At 47.6% G+C, this 20589-nt stretch overlaps 1 long non-coding RNA gene across 2 annotated transcripts in view; it reads right to left on the bottom strand.

Moving 5' to 3' along the window:
• LOC307204248 overlaps window positions 1–20589 on the bottom strand; it is a 163221-nt gene that overhangs the window by 131709 nt on the left and 10923 nt on the right. The window contains exon 2 of one of the 2 annotated variants that reach the window (XR_013833545.1): window positions 12221–12335. This is a non-coding gene — a long non-coding RNA (uncharacterized lncRNA). Of the gene's footprint in view, window positions 1–12216; window positions 12336–20589 lie in introns of both variants that reach the window. The other variant, XR_013833546.1, reaches the window with a different exon arrangement.

Genomic DNA, 20589 nt, shown 5'->3' with positions numbered 1-20589 from the left:
GAGAACAGAAATCGTGCGGTGGCGGCGTGGCAGCAGCGGGAGGCCCCATTAGCTTAAGTGGTGCTTCAGGTTAAGAACAGTTTCAGGTTAAGAACGGACCTCCGGAATGAATTAAGTATGTAAGCAGTAGTACCACTTTGACAATGGAGGTAGAATACAGCCATCATGACTAGGTAGTGAAGCACACCAAGGAATTTGCCAAATCATTTCTTACAAGAAAAAGTCAACATGCAGTGACTTTTCCCTGTCATTCTCCCATAGTGAGGTTGTATTGTGAAGGTACATCCATCAAATAATTTCACCACATTTACTTATTTGATTCCATTTATGAATCACTTCCCCTAAAATATCTCAGAGTGATTTCACGGTATAAAACATCAATACTAACAGCAATTCCATGTATATAAAAAACTGAAAGTGTTTTCAAATCCAGTACAGATTGGGATGGATATCTCCAGTTATTTAAAAGACTTGTTGCAAAAGGAAAGTCTTCAACAGGCATCGAAAGCACAATACAGATGGTCCCCATCTGATATGTGGCAGGAGGAAATACAAAGGGCAGGTGCCACCACACTCAAGGCCCTCTCCTGCAGGTACCATCTCAAACTTTCAAAAAAGAACACCAGCAGCAGCTAATGCTTCTTCCTTTGAGAATGACTATGGAACATACATCACATGAAGACGCAGAAGCTGAAATGTTTCTCTTAAAAGTCAAGGTGCTATAGGTCTTTCTAGTACTTTGAGAAGCTTTTATAACTACCTCCAGCCCAGTCCATTGCAGTCCTACAGGACATTTAATACAAGTAATCAAAAATGTGATACATGTTGAGGAAAGATTTGATTAGCCCTTTTCCTCCCCCTCTGTGGTTCCGTTTCCACCATGCCCTTTTCAAACTAAATGTTAGCATTCGATTCTGTTTACGATAACAGAATCCGGGGTGGGGAGGGACATATGTAAAAAAATTGTACAATCTTTATATTTTTGTATCTGAAAATTGTATCTTTTGGTGTAGGTATTGTCTCATTCCACTAATATATTTTAATCCAAATCACTTGAAAAATCTGTCTGCGCTACAGTTAATGGATTTAATTACAACGAATACAGTTCTGACCTTTCTCCAATCTAGATTTAGACATTGTGCACCATAGTAAATGCCTTTTTAAAATTCACCAACGTTATGTCATTATTAGTAGACAAAAGAGCATTGATGATATCCAAAGACCTATCTAAAGCTTTTGATTTAATCATCATGTTCCCTTGATTAAAGAAATTACTATTCTTTGGACAATTTATTCCTGCTATTATCTGGGGCATATTTTCTTGGACAGTCATAAAAATGTTAGACGGATAAGTTTGAATGAAAATGGTTAGCATTATGAGTTATTTGGAAATGTTGATTGACCCTTGTTTGTGATGGAAAAACAAATCTTGAAATGTAAATAATCAAGCATGGATTGGAACTGAATTCAGAGTCCCAGATACTGCATTTTGCTAATGCTGTACTCACTATAGGAAATCAGAATGCTAATGAATAGTGTTGTGAGGCCGTATAGAATTTTTTTAAATGGAAATGGAGAAAACCATGTTGTTTCTTATAACTGAACATAATATCTCAAAGACAACTGGCCAGCAGTACCAGCATACATTGACCAAACCTCTGCCTGCTTTTCAAACAGTTTGTGTTGCAAAGCCTAGGGATGTTAAATAAAAATATTTACATTCAAAAGTCAGTCCCCAGCATTCCAACACACTCTAATTCCATCATCACACTCTAGAACACAAGTGGCCCTCAAGATACTGTTGAACTCTATCTCCCATCAGCCTCAGCCACAATGGCCAATAGTCAGGGTTGAAGGGAATGATAGTCCAGCAACATTTGGATGGCCACAGGTTAACCACCCTTGCTCTAGAATGTCCCAGGAAACAGAGTCCTGGGTAGATCTACACAGATAGGGATCAGCTTGGTTCTCAGAGGCTTCTGTTAGGTTCTGCAGGACAAAACAAACAGGCTGGTGATAGGAATAGAACTTAAGAGGGAGCAAAACTTAATCTTTTTGCAATGATAACATGGACATCAGGGGCGGCTTTAGTCCCACCTAGTGGTGAAGTGGATCGCAGTTTTATTTTCTCCCTTATAAGTGAACGGCCGCCATTGATTCCTAATGGGGGAAAGTAAAATTATGCCCCTTACTTGAGGAAAACACTGTCGTGGAGACAAAACCATCCATGATACTGATTGGCCCAGGCAACGTTTTCAGGGAAGCAGCAGTCCCTTCACATTCTCCTGAAATCAGCTCCATGAGTGTGAGGAAGATAGCTCAGTTGTTAGAGCATGGTACTAATGATGCCAAGGCTATGCAGGTTCAATCCCTGTATGGGGCCGCTACATATTCCTGCATTGCAGAGGGTTTTGATGATCCTCAGGGTCCCTTCCAACTCTACAATTCTATGATTCTTTTGGGCACATTCCTGCCAATGGCAATAAGGGATTGGAAAGAGAGGCAAGCAGAAGGGAGTGCAGAACTCTCCATTAGGAGTGTTTCAGGGATTCTGATGAACCCCAAATCCCAAGCCAAAAACAAGCTGCTTCTGAGGGATTCAGGGGTTGTCCAAGGTGAAGTGGAATCTGTAAAAGGGACTCCAAATGAAAGCACCTGGCGGCACCTCAGTGACTCAAGACACCAGAAGTTGCCAAGGGCCACCAAAAAAAGTCCTTGAGGGCCACATTCTGCTCTCAAGCCTTGTGTTGGACCACCCTGATCGAAGACATTTTGGTGGCTGGTCACATGGACCAGTGTGGTGGCAGCTACCATCTCCATTTTCTTTTCAGCACCTATTGAGGACCTTCCTTCACCAACAAGCCTTTTAAGTAGAGTTGTTGTTTCTCTCCCAGTCTGCATTGAAATTGTCTTTAAATATGGTTTATTATTGATTATTTCATTGCTCAATTGCCTTCAGGTGTTTTAGGAGAAGCGATTCATCATCAACAGAATTAGCACTGTTTCAAATGCCGCATAATACCCGTTCCACATTTGTAAGAAATCGCTCTTTTAGTGTGGCAGCACCCACACTTTGAAACTCCCTGCCTATTGATATCAGGTAATGCCTCGACTGTACTCTTTTCAGCACCCACTAAGAACATTTTGGGTTTAGGCAAACCTACCCAGGTATTTAAGGGACACGGGTGGTGCTGTGGTCTAAACCACAGCGCCTAGGGCTTGCCAATCGGAAGGTCAGCAGTTCGAATCCCCGCAATGGGGTGAGCTCCTGTTGCTCAGTCCCTGCTCCTGCCAACCTAGCAGTTCAAAAGCACGTCAAAGTGCAAGTAGATAAATAGGTACTGCTCCGGTGGGAAGGTAAACGGCGTTTCCATGCGCTGCTCTGGTTCGTCAGAAGCGGCTTTGTTATGCTGGCCACATGACCTGGAAGCTGTCTGCGGACAAACTCCGGCTTCCTCGGCCTATAGAGTGAGATGAGTGCACAACCCCAAAGTCGTCTGCGACTGGACCTAATGATCAGGAGTACCTTTACCTTTACCTTTACCCAGCTTTTTAGAAAGTTGGTTCGAGTTTTGATCTGTTTTTAGTCTATTGTTATTTTAACATTTTGAAAGTTTTAAATTATTGTTAATTTTTCTTCCTGATAATTTTATAGCTTTATCCCTTTTTTGCAAACCTCTTTAAGGTTTTTTACATTCAAGCTGTGCATAAATTATGTGAAACGAATAATAAATAAATAAATAAACAATTAAAAGTGCAGAAAATCTGAAGAGCACCTCACCTTTACACTAAATTAACACAGGGCATAATCTACTGTGGAGCTTTTGAAATAAATGGGAATTTCTCTTCACAGCTCCCCCTCATTCCAACAGAGTTTGTATTATTATTTAATAATATGACCTTTCATAGACATCTGAAGGCAGCCCTGTTTCAGGAGGCTTTTAATGTTTAATGTTTTGTTTTGTCCCTTTATTCTTTGCTGGAAGCCACCCAGAGTGGCTGAGGCAACAGTCAGACGCGGAGTACAAGAAATATAGTATTACTGCTACTACTATTATTGCAGGAGAATATTGTGATGCACAGCTCAGATCATGGGTGCCTTGGGGGCCAACACCTCCCAAAAAAAATCCCAAATCAGAAGGCCGCCCCCTGACTTATTCAGCAGCCATGCACACACGCCACAGGCTATCCACACAACACGTCATGCATGTGCGCACACACCATGGGGCACACTGACATCACGCAGCCCCGAGTCCCCTCAATCAAGGGGGCAAGGTGGCCTGCATGGCTCAGATCATCTATCAGGCCCTTTGCTGCCCTTAATGGCTCCCTCGGGCTCAGGTAGTGGACGTTGAGTGCCATTTAGAGCAGCAGCAGCCACCTTACCTGGCCATACATTAAGGGTGCCTCTGGCCATGCTTCCATCATTTATGCTGGGATGGGGAATCTTTTCTAGCCCAAGAGCTGCATCCCCTGGTGGGCAAACATCTGAAGGCTGCATGCCAATGGTGGGGATGACCAGAGGCAAAAGGGTGGAGCAATGGATGTTACTCTTACCTTTCCTAGGTAGGCTACATTCCAGCCGTGCAGAAATCAGAGGTTTCTACACACACACCCCAGCGCCCTATGCATCTCTCCATCCACATAAGCAAGAGACATTATCAGAAGTCAGGGTCACAACCCAGCCAGGAAACAGCACTTCAGGAGCCACTGAGAGGTGTGGCTTGGAGAGACAGTGTGACCTCAGCAGAGTCCCAAAGGCTGGATATAACAGTAGTGGATCGTTCTCTGCGGCAAAGCAATCCCTGGCTTGTGGTGGCAGCACTGGGCCCTCAGGGTGCCTGGGCTGCTGTGTCCTTCTCAAGCGCCCTCCAGCTGGATGCCTCCCCCTAAAACTGTGCCCAGGGCAATGGTCCCCCTAGCCCTCCCCCATGCTATACCTCTCCTCTGGATGTAGAAACCTCAAAGGCCTTAGTTGGCATCCAAGCTTGTGGTTCCCCACCTCTCAGAGATGGATTTAGGGGAGCACGACCTGTTTAGTTGCAGTGGGCACGTGTGATGGCCTGGGACTCAGGCTCAGACTTGGAACCAGAGGAGTCTCAGTCCACACTGGATCCTCTGCCTCAGGCGGCATCTGAACTGAGTCTGGGGCCTGATTCTGAAGAGTCCCAGTCTGCACAGGTTCCCCTGCAACAAGCACCAGCTGGGCCGAGTCAGGGGCCTGAGCCTGCCCTGGCTCCAGATGCGGGGATTACCTCATTGCCTTCAGCGGAGCAATCACTTACAGCTGCTCCACTACCAGTTGGGTCAGGAGAGGCTGAGGCGGCCTCTGGGTCTAGTAACCCACCAACATCTCCCGAGCTGCAGAGACTCAGGTCTCAGAGAAGGAGAGACCTGAGTACTCACAGGAGGAGTGCTCGCTTTCAGGCAAGACAAGGCTGTCGGGCCCCGCCCCAGGTTGTGGGAGCAACATTGCTGCTTGCTGGAACCTGCCTGAGACCCTGTGCCCAACCTAGCCTGGTTTCCTGCCTTAAGACTTGCCTATGCCCTGTTGGACTGACTCCTCACGAAATCCTTGGATTTGGGACCGGACCTGGACCATGTTGCTTGGGTTAACCCCCGGGCCCAGCACAGCATGGACCCTCAGGGGCACCATAGGGGGTGCCACAACTATGAGGTAAAATGGAAGGCGAGAGGTGGGGGCACCTAATTTTGGCATCACATAGGGTGCCAAGGTCTGCCACCACACCTCTGATAAAGACATTATCTCCTTCTGGAAATGGCTAGGTGTATTTGCAAGTGCTCTGATCTCAACATGTACATAGATGACCCCCCCCCATTGGTACCTGCCTTACTCCTGACATCACATATTACACAAGGCAGTGATGGGCATCAGCTTGGGTGGTTTTAAAAGAGGATTAGACAAAATTGTGGAGGAGAAGACATTCAATGGCTTCTAGCCATGATTGCTAGGCTCTGCCTCCATGGTTGGAGAATGCTGTTATGCTCACAATTGTTCACAGGCATCTGGCTTGCCACTGAGAACAGGATCTGGGACTAGATAGGCCATTCTCCTGATCCCACAGGCTCTCCTTATGATGTCAGGTGTGGGGCAGGTAACTATTGTTTAGGGATAGCCATAGCCTATGGAAAACCATAGTTTGACCTCACAGGCCAAACTGGGATCTTTGTGGACCCCGGGGTTGGAGGTTCTGCACCCCTGAACTATGCCAGGGTTCTGTGTTCACAAGTGGCCAGCGAGATGCTTTCAGAAGAAGGCAAGCAGCACATCGGGGAAACCACAGCTCTGCCCCATTATTTACCTCCAACAGAACTACAGATTCTGAACTTGGAGGTTATTTAAGACCATGGGGACTTAAGAGATCAGACCACGGAGCCATCTAGCCCAGTATTCTTTTGCTGACTGTGGGCCATCAGGTGCTTTTTGAGAAGCTTGTAAGGGGAGATAAGGCAACAACCCTTCTCTGTTGCTCATTTCCAGCACAGAGGTAGACTGCTTCAGAACATGGAGGGTCCATTTAGTTGTAAATGGCTCCCTGCGGCAGATCCATCATCTGTATAACACCCCCTCTCTCCCCAGACTAAATGTTCCTAAGGAAAAGACAATGAATCTTTTTTTCTTTGATTTCAGATCAACTCTCGCCCCCCCCCCCAATTAAAAAATAAAACAGAAGAGCTGGGCAAAGACAGCTTCCATTTTAAGGATGTATTCTTGTGGGAGGGGTTGCTTTCCCTCTTGAGTTACTTCCCCAGGCTTTATGTCTCTCTCTTTTTAAGGGAAAAATAGTAGCAAGGATTGAAGCGAGGAAGCAGTCCAACCCCCCCCCCCCCCAAATCCAATGTGTAAAAATAAAAGAGAGGACCATGCTTTGACTAAGCAAATCACTATTATTAAGGCGCTGGACTCCAAATATTGTTCCTGATCCACTCATTGATCGAGTTCCTCCTTGTCATTAAGGGCAACGCCGGTTTCCCAGTCGATCCAGGCTCTTTTGGAATTGGAACCAAGAGCAGCAGCGACAAAAGTCCTAAAACCGAAGGAATGAAAGCGAGTGGGTTTGGAAAGAGGCACTGGTAAGCGGCAGGGCATAACGGCTCCTTTGTGCTTCTCCCCGAGGGATTTGGACTGGGGAAATGGGCCGACGTCAAATCTGATTGGAAAATTGATAGTCTCCGGAGAATATATTGCCTAAGTCCAAAGGAACCGCTGAGAATGGCTATTCAAGCCCCCTGCTTTGGGATTCCGGGTTTTTTTTGGGGGGGGGTTAATTAGGGGGGGAAACCTCATTGTTTGCAGGTTTTCCTGGAACGGGGGGCGGGGAGGCGAGCGCCTCTGGAAACGCAGGACACATTTTTTTAAATGAAGATCAAATGAAGAGACGAACTAGGAAGGTAAAATCTGAGTCAGGGCTCACTTGCGTAGTGGGGCGGATTGAGGGATAAAGGGACCAACGCCTCCCCCCCAAAAAAAAAAAAAAACAACAACAAAAACACATGTTGTCCACAGCCACCAGCTCACTCGCCCCCATTGATGGAAGCCTCTTTACTGGATGAAAGAGCATTTCTCACACCTTCGGGCTAACCCCAAAATGCATTGTGCTCTCCCCAATTTATATACAGAGAGAGCGCTATATTCTTTGGGGGAACACTTTTACAGAGGCGAGACTCAGAAACCCTCATAAATGCGAAAGGGGAGAATCCTAGCAGATACATTACCTTTGCCTCGCCACTGTGTAACCTCCACCAGCCCCGAGGCGTCTGAGATTAGCAGAAAGGGGGGTGAATTCTAGTTAGGGGTGAGAGCCCCGAGGACATCTCTGAGTCAGAAACCAAGCGCTGCCAAGTGGCTGATGATGGCGATGAACTTTCCTTGGCAGCAGCCAAATGGAGATGGAGATGGAGATGGAGATGGAGATGGAGATGGAGATGGAGATGGAGATGGAGATGGAGATGGAGATGGAGATGGTGGGGAGACAGAAGCTCACTGGGTGAAGATTCAGCTTGCAATCCTATACCCACTTACCTGGGAGTGAGTTGCCACTAGACTTAGAACATAAGAAGAGTTTGTTGGGTCAGGCCCATCTTCTCCAGCGCCCTGTTCCCACAGTAGCCAACCAGATGCCTGTGGGAAATCCACAAGCAGGACCCGAGCACAAGAACTCTCTCCTCTTCCGGTGGTTTCCAGCAACTGGCATTCAGAAGCATTGCTGCCTCTGATCTTGGAGGCAGAGCAAGAGCCATCATGTCTGGTAGCCACCGATAGCCCTCTCATCTGTGAATCTGTCTAATCTTTTAAAGCCATCTTGGTTGGTGGCCATCACTGCCTCCTGTGGACGGCAGTTCCACAGGATAACTATGTGCTGAATGAAAACGTACTTTCCTTTATCCATTGATTTATCGAATTTTAAACAGACATATGTAGCGTTCCTCTAGCAATCTATTTCACGGACTGGGAATTAAATTTTCCCCAACCCGGTTTGTCGTGAAGGGAGAAGAAACAATGTTACCGTCCCATGGATGGTCTCGTTGTGACTTAAACCTTCCCCTCTCTCTTAGCGCGGAATGGGCTTTTGCAGCAAAAACATGCTTGTGCCTTACTTAGTGCGTGGCCAAGCTAATCCGACCAACTCGGAGGACCTCTTGCTCCGTCCATTGTCTACACGGACTTGCAGCGTCTTCTCTCCAGAGTTTCAGACAGGACGCTGGGGGTCGAACCTGGCACTTGGTGCTCCACCACGAAGCTGCCGGCCTTCCCAAGTAAATCCAGAAATTTAATCGGAAGGTCGGAAAGAATGGAAGACGCGTCTAGAAAGAGGCAGAGCATCTACAAACAATTCCTCGGGGCGAGTCACACAATTGCACCCGCCATTTCTGTGTCCATATATATTATTCCGCCCCTGGTGCGCCTCCCTTACTTCCGCGGCAACGCACACGTGTCGCTTCTAATATCAGAGCTATTGCTTGTCCTCCCATTCCTATGCACGTCGGAATGTGCGCTTGGGTCGGCAGCTCTCAGTGCGCTACCTAGCATGGTCTGACCAGCTCTTCTGAAGATCAGGATCGGGTTTCTGAAGGCACACCTATGGATCAGGGCACATAAACTGCTCAGAGCAGTTGGAAAGAGAAATCGGAAAGCTAAGGCTGCGTCCTAGTGCTCGCTTACTCGTCTTTAACACAGGCGGGCTCCGGTTAGTGAAGGTCCTGCGGGTGTCTACCCACACACGACCCTGGTTATTTTAAATGGTGGAATTGGGCGACAGGATTAAGTGTGCTGTATTTGTTTTATGAGTCCATGGGACAGACCTCCTGTCGGCGAAACCCTTATTCAGCAGACCTCTAAGCAATTGGGCTCTTTGGATTGCTCCAATCAGCATAATGGGCTCTCTTTCTCTTTCTCTTTCTCTCTTTTAACAGAGAAAACTGTGATCTAATCCCCATTGAACAAGCTTTGGCCTCCCATCTGATTCCTGATTAGAAACTGGACGGTCCTGATACACTCCTCCCAGCGCTTCTCGCATCCAAGGGAAATTGCGCGCTGCTGGGACAAAGGCCGGTCTTCGGTGAAACCCAGCCCAGGGCATTGCTTGTTCCGTCGCCATAAACAGAACTGACTGCCGTCCACTTTCACTCCATGAAGGGGGAGGAAAGGCGGAGAAGGGGCAAACCGGACCCCTCTCAAGCCTTCAGGGCTTGGGAAATATTCTGAAGTTTGCCAAACACACACACACACAAAAGGTGGGCTGCTGAAAGATGCTTGGCATACCAGCTGATGACAGTCTCTGCGTTTGGCAGCCATCCCTCGGGGATAATGGCTGGTGTGTCTATGAGAGCGGCGAGAGGGAGCTGCCCTAAGCGCGCGATTGTGTGCAGTCATCACAGTTAGGTAATCTTAGACTCCAGACTTAATGGTCTTAAAGTGGGGGGGGGAGGGGGCCGCTCTCTACAAGGTAATGTGTATTACTTCACTGACTTCCAAGTGTGATTTGGGGACTCTCCTGCTCATTCTGCCAAGTGAATCGGGCCTGACCGAAAGCCCTCCCCCGACGGCACCAATTGAAAATCAAGGGCTTCCAGCACGTGTGTGTCTCGAACTTCTCATAAGAACGTCAAAAGAGGCCGCTGGATCGGGCAAGCGGCCCAGCCAGCACCCTGTGTCCTCACCGTGGCCAATCAGCAGCCTGTAGGAAACCCGCAAGCAGGATTCTGGACCTCTCGCCCTCTCGCGGCTTCAGAAGCGTTGCTACCACCAGCTGTGGAGGCAGAGCCCGGCCACCGTGGCTAGTAGCAGCCACCATAGCCTGGCCTGTGCCACTCCCTGAATTTCCTCTCTGATCCTGAGGAAGTTCCCCAGCAAGTCGCTCGTGCGACTGAACCAAGGAACATCCCACCCAGGGGTGCCAACTTGAATAAAAGATGGGGAGGCACGGGCCAGGTAAGCCCCGCCCCGCCCAATCGACCGCATGAGGTGCACACACACCATTTGAATGGCAATGCCCATCAACTTGGGGGACACCCCTTCAAATATTTTATTGGGGGGGGCGAAGACTCCTCGGCACCTTGGACTTGGTTCCTATGTCCTACCACCACCTCTGCTTGCAAAAGATGAAATAGGCGGTGGATCCTGGAAATGAGACCCCCAAGATCAGTGGATCCCCTCCGCCCCTCTAGAGGGACCCTTGGACGGCGCTGCCGGGCCACCAGCCAACCCTTCCCTTGCGCTGCTGCGGCGCATCTCTTCTGGGCTTCGGATATGAGGGAATGTTTTTGCTCTGCGTCTCTTGTCCCACCCGTCGCACCCGCTTCGCCCGCGTTTTAGCGAAGCCTTGTTAGGCAAGCGTCCATCAGGAGCCTCCTGCGAGACGGCAGCACGTCTGCCAGCGCTGGCCCAGCTCAAATACAGCTGCAAGGGCTTTGTCTGGGGCTCGCTGCCTCCTCTCCACACACACACACACACCAGCTTTTGTGTGCGCGCGCGTTTCGCTCTCCCTCCCTCCGGCCCTAGACAGGCAACGAGTGAGCGCAGCATGATAATGAGCTCTGTCAATTGCCCAGCCGGGAAGCGGGAGGAGGAGGAGGAGGAGGCGCTGCTCTCGCTCTCGGGCTCCGCGCTCCGCTCTGGTTTGCCGTCGACGCGTCCGTCGCAGCTCGCCAACTTCTCTCTCTCTCTACAGCTCGCTCTCCCGCCGCCCCCCGACTACACACACCGACGAGCGACAGGAGGGAAAGGGGAGCGGGAGAAGATACGCCACCCCTTTAATTAAGGGTTCCCTCCAGAGTGGGGGCCGGCAGCATTGGGGAGGGGGAAGTGATGGCTGTGTTTGCTGCAAGGCACAAACAAACAGGAGCCGGATTCGGAGTGGGGGATCCTGGCCGAGGCATTTACACTGTCAGAGTCAACGGGTTGCCCTTACAGAGGAAGCGTTTACACTGTCAGTGATGTTGGGACGCCCGCGCGCACCCTGAATTTTCATCTTGGGTTTGGGGAGAGTCCCCGTCTCCATTTTGGGGTGAAGCCCAACTTTCGAGGGCAGAAAGGCAACACCTCCACAGGCCCTTCTGTTTTAGAGCACATGTTGGGAACTGGGCTCATGAGAGAGCAATTTACTCCCCCTCCCTACAAAGCAAAGTTGGTAGATCGGTCCGTCAGCCTGGTAGAGCTGCATTTTGCTTTGCACTAAAGCGAGACCAACGAAGCGGGTGGGGGTGTCTTTCTCTAGGAAGTGTTTAAGCTGACCGGCCTAACCGTGCAGCTGCTTTGAGCTGGCCAAATGTAAACTCACCGCCTTAACTAAAAGGAGAATGTGAGCATTGGCTGAGCTCCGAGACTTTCTAAATGCATCTTGGAACGAAAAGAGAACAAGTTGTTCTGTTTCTAGGCTCCACTAGAAGCCAACCCCGCTCGACGGATGAGAACTGGGATGTGCACAGGAATGGAATGCAATTTCTCCACTAGTTTTCCCTGAGGGGGGGGGGCGAACTCGGGCTCTTCTACAAACTTCTGCCTTCATGATATAATGCAAAACGCCTTTCTTCCACTGAGCCCTTACGCAAATGCACTACATTTAGGCAGACTCGAGCCTCTTCCGTTTCAAAATTAAAATTAAGCCTGATTCTAGCCTGTTACTTTTCCAGCCAATGCATTCTAGCACTAACAAGGCACACACGAGACACATACGAAAGTTGTTGAAAATGGACTCGCCTAGGCTGATTCACCACAGTAGCTTCATTTACACCATGTTCCGATGAAGTGAGTGGGTGATCAGGACAGAAGATAGGAGGTGTTTTCTTTTGGAGGTACATTTCGACTTCGGGGGCTGGAGAGACAAACACATCAGCTTTCATTTTAGAAAAGACAAAAGACCACGTCTTTAGGTCTTTTGATCTCAGGGAAATGATGGTAGCCATCCTTCTGACAGTCTCTTAGATCTACAAGGGGTTTCGTGCTCCTCCTCATATCATTCAATCCTCGCCACAACTCTGTGCACCCACATTTCACAGCCTTGAAACTTTCGCTGAAAACTTTACCAAAAAACAAAGCGAAACGCGAGATAGTTGTTGCAGAAGAGTTACTGGTTTTTTTCCTTGTTTTGCCCTATGCGGTTTACTTTGCTGCTTTATTTCTTGTTACTTGGTTTCTACCTGTGATTCTCAATTAGCTTGCTATTGTTCTCCATTCTTTTTAAAGGAATCAGTTGTAAGCCGCCTTGCGACTCGACTGGAGGAAAGGCGGCATATCAACTATCGATTTATTTATTTATTTATTTATTTATTTATTTATTGAGATGAAAGAAATAACCTCCTTCAGCCCCCCGCCATTGGCTATTACTCTCTTTCGTGTGCCTCGATTTGGAAATGTCTCTTGCCAGAGTGGCCTTTTTCTTCCATTACCTCAATTATTGAACCTGGTTTGGCAGCCACAATTGTAAATAAAGCCTTAGGCTGCCATCCAGCCCACATTTAACTGGGATGAAGTCTTACTGAAGCCACTTGTGATTAGGCACGCCTAGCATTGCCCCTGAAGTAGAGTTAACTCGCTGCCTTTGCTCGGGTTCCTCGTTCGTTGTACTGGCGCCCGACCAAGGAAATCTTATTGGAATTATCCTGCGACTTTGAATCGAACGATAAGTTCGTTAATCAATTTAAATCGGATATAAGGGAACGAACAATCGTTGTAAAGACAAACTTGTTATTCGTTTTTAGATGGTGTGGATTTGTGGAGCAGCGGGTATTGGCTTAGGAGAGACATGCCCCCTGTTTAAGATAGAAGGTGCTCTTACCAATTACATATTTTTATAAGTACCTGAGATTTTCAAAAGTAGCTTTCGATTAATCTGGACTAAACTAAATCGACCAAACGTTGCAGCCGCGTACCTTAACCTTGCCTATCCTTTTCCTTCCTTTGCCCTCTTATTCTAATTTGAATTAGAACAACTGTCGCTTGCTCCTTGCAGATAAGCAATCAGAGTAAACTGGGAGGAGGGCGTCTTGCCAAATATTTGTACTACCACCACACATGGGCGTAGCCAGGATTTTTGGAGGGGCAGGCCATTTGTTAGGGGGGCAGAACCTCAGTTTGCTACCTATTTTTTATTGATTTTTATTGATAGGGGGCAGTTGCCCCTCCCCGCCTTGGCTACGCCCCTGCCATCACCGCCAATCTGACCTTCCTGCTCCGATCCTCTGTGCTGGCTCTGGTCTCCGGAAGTTCCTGCCAGGCCTTCCATACAGCGCTTTACAAACCAATGTTTAGCGTGTTAGCTCTGGACCCCAACAGATGTGTATTACACCATCGTCTTTTGCTGCTGTTCAGTTATTGCAATTGGTATATTATCAGTTTACGTCGTATTTAGCTACGGGGGAAATCGGGGCAAGTCAAACGCCTAAATATGAAGAAAATAAACTATAGCTAAACTAAAAGTCGCATTCCACCCTATCGGGTTAACCACCCAGGGCCAGAGGCGAATTCCAAGAGCGTCGCTGTTATTCTCACCACGAAGCGCAAGTCCGGGCTTTGTCGACCTCCGGACAAATGAAATTCCGTTTGGTTACGCGGCAGTCCTTTTATCCCTGTAACTTTTTAGTGGGGAGAGGGCCGTGGAGCGATGCATCCTTTAGGGGGCGCTGATGCAACAGAGGACAGGAAATCTAATTCTGTGGGGGAAATTGAACATCTTTAGAAGATAGGCTTGGTTTACATTTCTCTGGGAGGCTAAGCAATATGGCCCTGGATTTTGCCCTCAAGTACCACTATCACTGACCATCAACCATGCTTGTTGGGGCTGATGGGAACTGTGGATAGTCCAAGGTCTGGAGAACATCACCTTGCCTACTCCTGAGTTAAGAAGAATATGCGAGTATGCAGTGTGGTCTAGAGGTCAGAGTGTTGGACACCTGAGGAACTGGAGTTCAGATCCCATCTCAGCCACTGAAGTCATTAGGCCCGTCACTTACTCTCAGCCTAACCTATCTCCTAGGGTTGTTGTGAGGATATAATAATATAATTTTATTATTTATACCCCACCCATCTGGCTGGGTTCCCCAGCCACTTTGGGCGACTTCCGACACATATAAAAAAAACTTCAAACATTAAAAAAACTTTCCGATACAGGACTGCCTTCAGATGTCTTCTAAAAGTTGTGTGATTGTTTATCTCCTTGACATCTGGTAGGAGGCCGTTTCACCGGGAGAGAGGAGAGCTATGTAACCCACCTCGCGTGCTTTGGAGAAAAGGTGGGTGATAAATGGAATAAATAAGTAAATATTTCCCCTTGGCCTCAGCCTTGCAGGCGAGTTCTCCTTAATTGTGAGCATAATTCCACATAGAGAACCTTGGGGTCAACAGCATCAAGGGAACTAGTGCCTGCCCATCATCAGCGTTCAGATTTTCATGCCTTCCTTCGGACGCAGGCACGCACGCACAGCCATCACCACAAAGACAATCCTTTTCAAAGAAAGCCTCTTCACACGTTCAGCCGCCAGTCGTCACGTGCCGAATGTGATCAAAGGACGATGCGGGTTGGCATGAAAATGCGCCGGTTCCTGATGACTTGGGGAAAACCTTGGGTCTCTGAGGTGACAGAAAAGTTCTTTTCTGCGGGAGTTAGATTTGTGGCAGGTTCCTGGGCCACACACGCAGTTCGAGAAGGGGTCCTTGCTCCCATAATGAATATGCATGTGTGAATGAGCCCACCTCGGGGTGTTGGAGGGCAGCCTGTGGGAAAACATGCCGGATTTCCCTAATATGTGCACCTAATATCCGAACGGGCGGGGGGCGGGCATTGCCTTCAATGGATATGAACTTTGTCCTCGATGAATCTCAGGTGGTGCGTCTGGGATGATCCCACGCGGTTGGTGGGTCGATCTTGACTTGACATCCCATTCAGGTTGCAGTTCACAGTCTCTCCCATCCCTAGTCGAGCCAGTGGCCCTACTCTAGAGCAAGTGACATTGGGACAGTGAGAAGCTTTCCTTTCTGCTCTTGCGAGGGAGAAAACTTGGACGGTCCTCCCTTCTTTCTGGAAAAGGAAGAATGGGGGGCCAGAGCCGGTAGCCGCTAGGTTGCCAGGGCCAGAAGCCCCCTACCAATTTTCTAACCATCTAGGAACCGACATCGTAAGCAAAACATGGAGCTCGGCGATGGAAAGGCAGAGGCCCACTCGCCTCTCAGCCCACCCAATCGATAAGCCGCCACTTCGGACAAGCCGGAAAGAAAAATGTCTGGCAAAGTGAAAGGCTGCCGTTGCAGCGGGGAGGAACCCAAAAACAAAGTTTGCAGACAGCTGCGTCCTCGTACCTCCTCCTGAAAATTGCCTTGAAACTTATGGTTGGTCCTGTGTGTTGAGCTTGGGACGGGGGCGGCTGTGCCCCCTTTAGAGAGCTGTGTGAGGGGCAAAAATAACCCTCCCTCTTTTTAAAAATGGCAATAATAATAATAATAATAATAATAATTGTACCCCGTCCTGGGTACAATTGACTGGGTTGCCCCAGCCACTCTGGGCGGCTTCCAGCAAATATAAAAACATAAAAGAACATTAAACATTAAAAAAACAAAAAACCTTCCCTATACAGAGCTGCCTTCAGATGTGTGATGTCTTCTCATCAACAGAAACACACACACATCCAATAATTTAGAATAGCCTCAGTGTCTTTTTCCAAACTTTTTGGCCTGTTTTATGAAATCATTTTGGACTGAGAAAGAGAGCGAGAGAGAGAGACGCTGAGGGAGCAACTCTTTAGGCTCTACTTGGAAGAAAGTCACACTAAGTCCAATGGGGCTACTCTCAAGTAAGCGTGCATAGGATCGAAGCCCATGCTCAGTTTTTCTTGGCTTCGTTATACCGAAGAGCGTCAAGCTGACGGAAAGCCTTTCGGCCACTAGATGTCGCTGGTGCAGTTCAAATGAGCCGTGCTTCACCTGCGCTAGCCGAGCCCTTGGGGGGGGGGGGAGTTTTTCCAAAGCTTTGCAGAACATAAACATTTGATTTGTAACAGATCGCATTATCATTTCCTGAAAAGAAACTTTTTTATTTCAGGTTTGTGTGTGTGTGTGTGTGTGTGTGTGTGTGCAGAGGGATGCTTTTCGAGTGTTTTTAAAGAATTAGAATAGTTTCCTCTCTGCTTCTATGGAAGCTTTGGTTCTGGTTGGTATCCGGAGTCTGATCTCCAGCTTCGCTCTCTTCATACACGTCCAATACACGTCCGGCACAAGCCTCAATGGCGCTTACCGCCAGATAAGTGGGTACAGGATTGCAGCCACAAATGAGTAAATTTAAAATAAAATAAAAAACCACCAACCACTATTCGTGGTCTCTTGAAATATTCGCTCCCCTGGTAGGCAGAAAAGAACGATCCGTGCATCCAGGTCCCTTCCAAAGAAACGCGCGCTACTGTGAACGTAAGAAGAAGGCGAAGACTCCAAAGCTATTGAAACAAAACAGGCAAGACCTTCTGCAATTCTCCCCTATGGGAATAAATAATTGGGACCGTGGGGAGTGAAGCTGGAGACCGAGAGCTCAGCAAGCTCGATTCTTTGCCCAAATTTCCGATGTTTGTGGGTGGGTGGGGACAGCGGGTAGGGGACTCGGGCTCCCTCTAGTCCTAGGAAATGAGGGTTGTGGGGAGGGGGCGCCTGGGAAATCACGTGGGCAGGATGGGACTTCGAAGAGCCAGGGCTCCCTCCCCCGCCCTCCCAAAGTGTCCTCCCACCACCACCGACGCCCGCTATGGCTCCCCCGCCCCTCCTTACCTCCCCACGTTGTTTAGCGTGCCTTGGGACCAAAGGCAAACAGCCGCGAGCCGGTCCTGGGAAAGGCTCCAGTGACGAGGAACATTTTTTTGTTGTGGTGTTAAGTGCTCGGGCATTAGCAGCCCGAACACGTAGAAAAGGGCTAACATCTGCGGTTTAATAAAATGCCGGCAAGAAATTATAGACTTGTTCGTTATAAACGAGGGACAAGGGCTTGGCTGATCAGAGCCATCTAGTACGCACACGCACACAAAAAAGGCAGGTTGTCGTTGTTGTTTGTATGGTGGGGGGGATGCTTGTTAACAAGGATGCAAGGATTTGAAGAGACATAAAAGGAAGATGTGTTAGTTTAATGCAACAACCGCGTGGTCTTTTTCCTGATTTCGGTCGATTTGGAACACTCAACTCTCGAAGTTTTCAGATAAAGGCAAACTGTGATGACATGGGAGGCTTTTAAAACAGGTCTTGGACAAAGTGTCTAAAACTTTGGGGGTCGCTTTCAGATTTGCACAGAAATGTTCTACCTTCCTCCGCCCCAGTTCCTCTTTGTACAGGTTAATCCACTTTGCCCCCCCCCCCACCGCAAATAAAAATTCACCCGCACGCGAATGAAGCTTAGCACCATCAGAGGACATGCAAATCAATGGGACTTCTGCGCGTGTGACTTCAATAAGCCCAGGATCTCAACCGATATGAAAAGAAGTGAAACCTCTAGGGCTAGGCCAACCTAAGGTGTTTTATTTGGAAATGTTAAATATCTTCTTCTTTTTTCAGAAGAGAAATGGGAATTTGGGTTTTAAAAACACCAGAAACGTTTGCATCCCAGAATTTCGTTAACTTCGAGGGAATCACGCTGAAAGAGCCCATGAAGGAACTTTACCTATAAAACCGTTTAATAAAAATAACAACAATAATAATACTATTTGGAAACCCTTCAGAGTTCCAACCCTCCTCTTCTTTTCGCTGAGAAAACCTCAGTTCAGACCAACTTCCAAATCTTGCAAAATGTGGCTAAAACACTACCTAGTGCTTTTTCTTTCCAGATTGCAAATAGAACTGAAGGAGCCTCATAAGAACAACCTGGCCCCAAGCGAAATAAAATAATTTTCAAGCTGCATTTGTTTTTGTTTTTGTTACATTCTACTCCTATACTGTTTTAGTTCTGTGTTCTTATGCTTCCGAATCGCGGGAAATTAAACCGAGTTGCCATTTTACGGTCAAACATTTCACACAATGAACTATGGGAATTGTAGTTTTTACAAAGACTCTAGAAAAGACAGACCTGCCTAAGAATCTTCCCCAAGTTCACCAACCGAACTATAATTCCCAGAGCTCCTTGAGCGGAATCGTGCCCATCAAAGCGGTAGCGTGGATGCGGCTTACGTGCATGTGCACCTGTATGCTAGGGGTAACAGGGCTTTGCTTAACTGCCCTATGAAATCTGTACTGTATTTGGTCGCCTTTTAAAAATGGGTAAGAACGTCAAGTGCCTTTATGCGCGCAAAAGAGTGTGATGGCGTGATTTAAAGCATCGACACTCAGGGTTTAACCTCCCTTCCCAGCCAGCAGTCCTACGAGTCGTTAGAACTCCTGAATAAGACCAGAATATCTTTCTCTCCCCCTTCCACCCAAGCAAGTGTTGTTGCTGTCGCTGTTGTTATTAAACTTCGCAGATCCATGCCACAGAAATGGGAGGGGCTTCGTACAATCAGATCTGTAGATCACGTCAAGTGTTAACAAACCAAGGCAACTCCAAAGCAAATATTGTGATCATTGTTATTTAGGAGCCCAATTTAAGGAGGAATATTAACATGGATGTGGGGTCCTTCTCGGTGATTGGCTGTAAGGGGGAAAGGATAGGGACCTTTCCCTGTAGGTGGCGTCCTTTAGGTAGTGACTAGACGAAAGGCGCAGAGGTGTAGTCAAATCATTTCCCTTCCAATACACACCAGAGAGAGAGGGAGACAGAGAGAGGGAGAGAGACAGAGATTTAGTTGTTACAGAAAGGGCGGAAGGGTGGGTGAAAGTCATCGATCGCTCCCCAGCAAAAGTATGTTTCCCCCTCACGTGGTTACAAATAAAAACTGTTTGAATAAATAAGGTTTTTACCCCCTTCTTCATCCTGAACATTTTGTTGTCAAAGTGTTAAATGTTCCCGTCATTTTTATTCAAACACTAACATGATTACGGCCAATTATATATTCACCAGTGTTCCTTAGTTTAGAGTAATTGTACTTGTCACTAATAAAACAGACATAATGGATCGCTCCTGCTCTGGATTTTCAAGCAATTTTCTGTAATTTGATTTGAATTATACTTTGTAGCTTTTTAAAAAATATATATTTTCTAATCCTATTCGCTGGGAAATTGCCGCTCCGTTCCTTTTTTTTGGAGGGGGTGGTGGAAAGGAACATACACGTCCCTAACATTTATAAATAGAATTCAGCCCTTGGGGGGGAATGGGGGGTTAATGCCCCCCCTTTAAAAAAACCCCTCTCCACCTCACACACTGAGATTTCGAAATCCGAAAGAGAAGCGCACGAACAGGTTTGTTTTTGTTGGGTTCAAGAAAGGAGAGCGAGTAAAAGGCGCAAACAGAAAATATTACATGCCTAATCATATGGGGTGACTATTGTAATGGGTTTGTTGTTCCTCATATTCTTCAAAACATAAGAACATGTCGAGACAGGCAGTTGAGGGCTTCTTTTTAAATATATATTTATCAAGGGAGAAGGGGTATACACACACACTGCTACAGGAAAATATAACGCCAATTACGTTCCTCGAAGCAATTAAGCTAATTATCTACATACTGTTCCTATGTTCTTTTTGGAGTCGATTACACAGGTAACGACCAACAGTGACTTAACTCTCTGGAGGCGCAAAGGCTCGATCCAGAGATCCCGGCCCTATGGCTTTGTCGTGGGCATCCGACGTGCCAGCAAACCAATCCAATGGGCAACTAGGGCATTGTTCCAAGTGGCCTTCTGTGCGCTTCAATGGGGCATGCGCCCCCGCCCCCTTTGGCTTGGTCCGTTTACAACTTTGGACTCTTTCTGTCATGGTTTGAGCTAACTATACCCCCCCGCGCGCGCGCGCAAAAAAGCAGATTTATTTGGTGCCGGGTCCATCCGCTTAGCCCAGCCCTAGGAAGACGAGGCGCACCATTAAGGCTGCGATCCTATGCATACTTACCTGGGTGTAAGCACCTTTGGATGCTATACGGCTTACTTCTGAAAGGACACATGTTTGGATCTCTTTATATTACAAACAACACACACACATGCTCCTGGGTTTTCCCGAAGGCTGGTAAAGGAGAATGC

Source organism: Podarcis cretensis (genome assembly GCF_951804945.1).
Source record: "Podarcis cretensis genome assembly, chromosome: 1".
NCBI classification, from domain to species: Eukaryota; Metazoa; Chordata; class Lepidosauria; order Squamata; family Lacertidae; genus Podarcis; species Podarcis cretensis.
This window is presented reverse-complemented; position numbering and strand designations above follow the sequence as displayed.